Source organism: Pinus tabuliformis, chromosome 5_2, assembly GCF_031772625.1.
Source record: "Pinus tabuliformis cultivar Carrire ecotype Pingquan chromosome 5_2, CPIR1, whole genome shotgun sequence".
NCBI classification, from domain to species: Eukaryota; Viridiplantae; Streptophyta; class Pinopsida; order Pinales; family Pinaceae; genus Pinus; species Pinus tabuliformis.
Window position 1 is genome coordinate 1,020,367,698 of NC_142306.1, and position 6,949 is coordinate 1,020,374,646.

Here is a 6,949-nt window from a genome sequence, read left to right on the forward strand (position 1 = left end):
TTAGTTGCTCTTTAGTTACTTATTTGAGAGGGGCCACCAAGTAAGTAAATTGAACCGGCAACGGGGCTCGACTGATAAGGAGAGGAACTTTAGTTGCTCGACCACCAGGAGAGGTACGTTAGTGACTCGACTGATAAGGACCTTTAGGTGCTCGACCATAAGGGAGAGGAGAGGAAGGCCGCTCAACCGTAAGGGAGAGGAAAAACAACATCTGATCATATTTTTGGAAATCGACTCTTAATCCGGCAAAGTGTGTTTAGCTGTTCCAAGTAGGTGTGGTTCAAGCCCATGTTCAGCAGGCTTAAGTGTGTAAGCCCCAGTTTATCCCGGCTACTTTTTGTTGTTCCCAGCTCCTCTCCTCTCCCTTATGGTCGAGCAACTAAAGTTTCAATTTACTTATTGGGCTCTCAAATAAGTCAAAAAAAGGGCCCTTACTTCTTAGGGGTCACTCACTATTCATATGGTGAGGGCCTGCTTCCGCATCCTCTCCTCTCCTCTCCGTCTCCTCTCCCTTATGGTCGAGCACCTAAAGGTCCTCTCCTTAACAGTCGAGCCTGCTTACGCATCCTCTCCCTCTTGGTCGAGCACCTAAAGGTGATTGCGGCCTTAACAGTCGAGCCTGCTTACGCATCCTCTCCCTCTTGGGTTTACTTATTGGGTGGGGGGCTTATGGTCGAGCACCTAAAGGTGATGGCGGCCTTAACAGTCGAGCACCTAAAGGTCCTTGGAGTCGAGTACCTAAAGGTCCTCTCCTTAACAGTCGAGCCTTCTTACGCGTCCTTATTAGTCGAGCGTGCTTACGCACCCTAAAGGTCCTCTCCTTAACAGTCGAGCCTGCTTACGCATCCTTAACAGTCGAGCCGATGGTGGCCTTATTAGTCGAGCGTGCTATGCACCCTGACGGACCTTATGGTCGAGCGATAAATCGATGGCAGCCAGTCGAGGCCCTGCCGGTCCTCTCCTCTCGATGGCGGCGATGGCGGCGATGGCAGCCTTAACAGTCAAGCGCCTCCAGACCTTATGGTCGAGCGATAAATCCCTCACTATTCATATGGTGAGGGCCTGCTTCCGCATCCTCTCCTCTCCTCTCCCTCTCCTCTCCCTTATGGTCGAGCACCTAAAGGTCCTCTCCTTAACAGTCGAGCCTGCTTACGCATCCTTAACAGTCGAGCACCTAAAGGTGATGGCGGCCTTAAGAGTCGAGCCTACTTACGCATCCTTATCAGTCAAGCCCCCTAAAGGGTCCTTAACAGTCGAGCCTGCTTACGCATCCTTAACAGTCAAGCCTGCCTCCGCATCCTCTCCCTCTCCCTCTCCTCTCCCCCATAGGGGCGGGATGTGCTGCATGGAATGACCCCATATGGGTGGTGAATGCAACACGCATGGGTGTCGTGATTTTAGGCTTGACAGCAATGCTTATTATATACGTCGATATACCTTGAGAGGAGCGAGGGAAATCGATAGAGGAAATGTTGAGTAGCTTATCCCATTTATGTTGAGGAGTTGGAGAGAGTAGGATGAGTCCACATACCAGAGCCAGTATTATTAGAGGGGTGGGTTAGGAAGGAAAGCCAGTCATACCTCGTCTTACCTTCACCTTCACCTTCGCTAGGATAGTAGGCTGGAATATAAATGAAGTGCTTCTAGTGTCCTACGGAGCCCGGGCCCACAAACATTGAACCATATAGAGTATGCTGCGTTCGGGAAGGATGAATCACTCCTGAAAAAGAATCTATTGATTCTCTTCCAATTAGTTGATTGGATAGTATCGCAGGTGCGAGGATTTACTTCACGGGCGAGGTCTCTGGTTCAAGTCCAGGATAGCCCAGCTGCGCCAGGGAAAATCGTAGGAAGAAAAATAAAAAGCATCTTATTATTATTATTATTTTTTTTTTCATGTCATGTATGGACCACTTGGTCCAAGTACGAGGGATATAGCTCAGTTGGTAGAGCTCCGCTCTTGCAATTGGGTTGTTGCGATTACGGGTTGGATGTCTAATCGTCTAGGTGGTAATGATAGTATCTTTTACTCGAACCGGTGGCTTACTTTTTCTCAGTAATGGGGAATAGGACCGAAACATGCCACTGAAAAACTCTACAGAGACAAGGAAAGATGGGCTGTCAAGAACGTAGAGAAGGTAGAGTGGGTAGTTGGTTAGATCTAATATAGATCGTACATGGGCGATAGTTGGAGTCGGCGACTCTCCTAGGGTTACTTCATCTGGGATCCCTGGGGAAGAGGATAAAATTGGCCTTTGAGAACAACTTGATGTACTATCTCCCTTCAACCCTTTGAGAAAAATGTGGTATCTCTAATTAACATTTTCTATAATGATCTGAAAAATGGATTCAATGTTCCGCCTCGATCCAAACACGTGGAGTAAAACTTATTAGATACCATTGAAAACTCGATGGCATCTAATAAGTTTACCTACTATTGGATTTGAACTAATGACTCTCGCCGTATGAAAGCGATACTCTAACCACTGAGTTAAGTGGGTCATTTATTCTCATAGGTAGAGTTTGATTTATAAACGATTCTAAATCGAAATCGAATTAAATGTATAGACAATGTATGTGTCCCTGGCACAGATCGAACTTATTGGAACGTATTGGATCATAGTATTGGATCATGAAATATCTACCTTGACATAAAGTGATCCATCTGGTTAGTATAGTAGTGTATCACCAAGACTGGCAAGGAAGGGCTATAGCTCAGCAAGGTAGAGCACCTCGTTTACACGTGCGCTAATGGTTTTCAGGAGAGTTTATCGATTCGTCCGATCCACGAAATAGATTCTATGTGAAATAGTCTTACTCTATAAATTTGTTTCTCTGGGGAAAAATAGCATGACAAAGATTAAGTTCGATCTGATTCGAATTACGGATCTAATTGATATGGTCAATCCCAGCTCTGTTCAATGCCAGGCATAATGATTATAATACGGGGACCTCAAAATAGATTATTTTTGCTCTATGAACTTTTAGGTGTATGAAGTGATTACTCATGTCGAGGAGAGATGAGGAGAATAACTAAGCAATCTTGGAGAAGATTCCTATTTTCTCTGATCCCATTCTCCTATTTCATTATTCGAAGAACTAATTGGGTTTCCGATCTTGTCCTATTCTTCAATTCCTTCGTAATTTGAAGATTATTTTGTACGTTATACTGAAAATTCCTAAAGAAGGAAGAGCAGACAAGTAAGGGGCAATATCACTCATAAAAAAAAACCTATAAAACTTTTGATAGGGTTTGTTCCTAATGAGAGAAAATGAATAAAAGGTGTTTTTCCTCCTCTTTTATTTTGTAAGCCAAAAAAATAGAAGAAAATATTCTATATGCACATTTAGATTCTCATAGTTCGGGTTTTTACAAAAACTTCGCATAATCTTCACCCACTTGTATCTTACGTTTTTGTGATATATATACGTGTACTGTTTCCGCATTATCACCAGAATCATCTACTCTATTGATCCATCTCACGTCGATAACTCGACCCCTTCCACCTATAGGTGCTCTGAGACAATTTTCTCTCGCAGTGGATACCTCAATACCAAATATGGTTTGTAATAATATTCCTTCTGGGGTACATAATGATTCTTCTATTGTTTGAGGCGTTAATTTACCTACCAAAACATCACCTGTTTCTATCCAAGATCCTAGCATTACAAGACCATTTTCGTCCAAATGATGAAGTGAATGAGCATCTAAATGAGGTATTTCTCTAGTGATTCTTTCAGGACCCTGGCTCGTCATACTGATTTCAATCCTGTATCTTACGATATGGAAAGAGGTATAAATATCTTCATATACCAGACGTTCACTAATGAGTATTGCGTCTTCGAAATTGTATCCTTCCCATGGCATATAAGCTACTAAAACGTTTTTTCCCAAAGATAGTTCTCCGCCTACCGTAGTCGCACCATCCGCCAGAATTTGTCCCTTATTTACACATTCCCCTTGATGAATTTGAGGTTTTTGATGCGTACAAGTATTGGTATTAGAACGTTGATATATAACCGATTCTCTTCGTACAGTGTCTCCATTAACCGATGAAGTTATATTTACAGCATCGATATACTCGATCCTTCCCTCTTGTGTAGCTATAGCTACACTTCCTCAATCTAGAGCTGCTTGAGTAATATATGAGGATTTTGAGTAATTGGCCAAGCAACTGAAATGGCCAAAGTGGTAACAAATCCTGTCAAATAGGTCCGATGGAAAATCCGTCAATTCCCATTCTCCAATGAAAATCAGTAAGTCCAGTTATACTCTTTATTCTTTCAATTGGATCAATAATTTATCAAATTGGAAATGGTAATGGACGGAATGTATATATAATGAAAAGGAGTTAGAGTGAACAAATACCTAGAGTATACCATCGAATCAGATCATTCCCTCCTTCTATGGGTGGGAAATAATGGGACTAAGGAACCCCAGACAGCGGCTTTCTGTTCGATCTCCCTTAGGTTCACATTATCACCAGTACCAGTTAAAGGAATGTCTTGTCGGCCCTTTATTTCCATATAAAGAACACGACGAGGGGAAATACCTTCTTGAATTTCCATTTTGATCATCTGAATATCCTTCATAAGAAATCGTGGGAAAATACGACGATTTATTCCGGGAAATCCCCAACGAAAAAGACATACAATTCCTTTTTTTTATCGAACTTATTATAGCCACTACCCACATTGAACAAAATTGTGCACCACAGATAAGAGCTAATGAACAGACCTATAATACCATAAAAACACATTACAATTCCTTGTGGAACAAAGAGTATTTGCTGAGATGACAATAGGGGTATCAGGTTCTCACCAAAATAACTCGAGATCCCGATTAGGAAAAATCCTAGTGAACCCAGAAAGAGGATACAAGCCCAAAAGAAATTACTTCTTTTTCGAGACCCTGTTATAGGTTCTATCTAGAGCCATTTGGATCGACGATTCATAAAAAATTGTATTCAATTCCATCCTATTGAAGTTGAGGGAATAGCCAACTTTTTTATCCTTTGGTTCCCAAACTCTTATGAACTATCTATATAGATAGATAAATTTTTAGTTAAGTCAGCCAAGTTTGTCTTCTTGTCCATTCTTACCATCCATTTCAAATGGGTCCTTCCCTAATTTCTCAATTTTAGAAACAACATTGGATCACTGGAGTATAAATATCTCCTGGAATAGATATCTATACCGTATGAAAAAAGAAAACCGACCACATTAACATATTGACCCATACCTATTTATTGACATATGTGTAGATCCTATCTGTATATGTATATGAATATGAATATGAATAAATATCCATATTCATATATATATAATTTGGATATTTATAATGGCCACTTATCATAACTTCTACTCGTTCCATACCCCGATCCATTAATGCACGAATAACATTTTCTGCTGCAGTCTGGGCAGCAAATGGTGTACCTCTCCTTGTACCTTTGAATCCACAGGCACCAGCAGAAGACCAAGAAATAACTTGTCCCTGTACATCTGTAGCAGTCCCTATGGTATTGTTAAAACTTGCTTGAATGTAAATAACTCCTTTGAGTACTCGATGTTCATTCCTACGTGAACCACTTCTTTTTATAGTTTTTGACATATTAATCATTATGAGTTCAGTTCGAAAAATGCATATCGAAATCTATTTTACCACTAGATCCGTTAATTGATATAGAAGAGGATTACCCCTGTTTTTGCTTATGTCTCGGATTAGAACAAATTATCATAACTCGTTTCCGTCTACGAATTGGTCGACATTTTCCACAAATTCTACGAATAGAAGCATGAATTTTCATATTTGTGACCCTCCAATTTTCTCATATTACATTTTGTTTCCTGAGACAGAGAGTCTGTTTCATCTGTGATTCTTGATCCCTATCGGATGTTCAAAAGGTGATTCAATCGTTTGAAGATTTGTTGCTAAGTCTATATATTATACGTCCTTTGGTTAAATCATAAGCACTTAATTTGAACTTGACCCTATCTCCTGGTAGTATTCGTACGGAATTATGTCGAATCCTACCCGGCACTCCCGCAAAGTCTGGTGACAGTAAACGCAATCACCATGAGTTCAGGAAGGGATATGGTTTTAATGTCTATCCCTTTGTCTCTAGCCTGGCTGTTGCAGAACTCTAGCCGGAGGCTATTGACAGACTGGCCACCTAGCCTAGTCCCGAATAGAGTCAAGTCTTCACCTCTCTTAGGTAAACCGGTCAAGAAATATATGTCTTCCGGCTCGATTTCGAGCTGGTGGCCACCAATGAAGAAGCACTGGTCCTGTATGCTCCATCTGTCAACCAGCCATTGTAAGAAATCCACCTGGGCCCTCTTGCCAGGTATGACCCAAAATTTGTACAAGCCGCATGCCTTCTGTTAACACCCAGGTTGTTCCCTTTGACTCCCAAGGGAATACGGCCGGGGTAACCACTAACCAAGCTTTGGATCACAGGTTTCTAGCCAACCTATAATCAAAGAGGGCTCTCTCTTTGACTGTTTAACTTAGTTCTTGAGAATCTTAGGCTAGATATGAGGTGAGGGTTTGTTTTAAGAGTTTGGTTGGATGATGCCTTTCAGTAGCTAAGGTGATATGTTCAGGCAGTTTTAGACCATTGGGCAATGGAGTCTGCAGTTGCAGGTTGTTTGAATTTGTTGAGTGTGATTATTGAAACAACAGGGCCATTTAAATATTTCATGAGACAAACTTGAAACTATAATGATGAAGTGTGTGTAACCAGTGGAAGGCAATTAAGAAATTTCCACTAAGTTGATGGTGTAAGAGAGAGATATATTGACCAGGAGCAGGTTTGAATTCCTGAAACAATAATCATTGTGAAAGGTATAGTTTGGAAGTGCAACAATTAAGAATTACACTCTTATAACTATAACTGAGGAAAACATACATAACAACTTAGATTGAGCTCAGGGTATTCTATGAATA